The 740-nt window shown below is 33.5% G+C and overlaps 1 long non-coding RNA gene across 1 annotated transcript; it reads left to right on the top strand.

Annotated features, from left to right (window-relative positions):
- The first annotated feature begins 146 nt into the window (after nucleotides 1-146).
- Nucleotides 147-735, top strand: LOC107735330 (uncharacterized). Its single transcript, XR_001639374.1, has 3 exons — nucleotides 147-252; nucleotides 321-409; nucleotides 721-735. It is a non-coding gene; the product is annotated as an uncharacterized LOC107735330 (long non-coding RNA).
- Nucleotides 736-740: the final 5 nt, after the last annotated feature.

Raw genomic sequence — 740 nt, 5'->3', positions numbered from 1 at the left:
AAGTAGGTTATTTATATATATCTACCATAATATACATGTTTTTTTGCTTAAATTAAATGTATTTTAAATTGCATTTGGGTAGTTAACATAACAAAATGTGACTCATGTGTTCTTTAACCTGCTCATTGTTTGTCCTTCAGGAGAAAAGACATTCTTACTATATTGGATGGGGATTTAAAGAAGCTTTGGAAGCTCTTCAGCACTGCGGAGGAGGTCACACAGGGAAAAAGTTTTTCTAATTGGCAATCAGAGGTAAGTGAATGAAAGTGTAAGTATGAGCATACATTTTTTTTCTTGTTTTTAACATGTTTTCTTTGCAGCTTTCAAATATATGGCCAGATGTTAACAAAAAGCTTCCGGAGGACGTTCTTGGCCTGCTGCGTTTTTTGCGCAACAAACTAGTGCATACGTAAGTGAGACAAAATGTTCATCCAGATCTCAGTTATATCTTCATTTCTGTCATTTGTCTTTTTATGGGAGTCAAATTGATCTGTTTAAGAGGGTTTTGTGCCATTGTATTGAGATTCCAGTTCAGTTCTAGAATTTGAACTGAATTTGAATTGAGAGAGCAAACGTGATGCAGAATTGCAATCCAAATATTTCAGCACGAGGAAGTAAAAAATAAAATGCAATTCAGAGGCTCGTAGCAAGAAGCAGAATTTGTCAATATACATTTTTAAGCAGGTAATACACTCTATTTCGTTTGTTTGTTTTTTACAGAAAAGAATTTAAAGAAAAGA

This window comes from Sinocyclocheilus rhinocerous, unplaced genomic scaffold, assembly GCF_001515625.1.
Source record: "Sinocyclocheilus rhinocerous isolate Xijiao unplaced genomic scaffold, SAMN03320098_v1.1 C35980248, whole genome shotgun sequence".
NCBI lineage: Eukaryota > Metazoa > Chordata > Actinopteri > Cypriniformes > Cyprinidae > Sinocyclocheilus > Sinocyclocheilus rhinocerous.
Note: the sequence above shows the minus strand (reverse complement) of the source record. Positions and strands in the feature narration are given on the sequence as shown.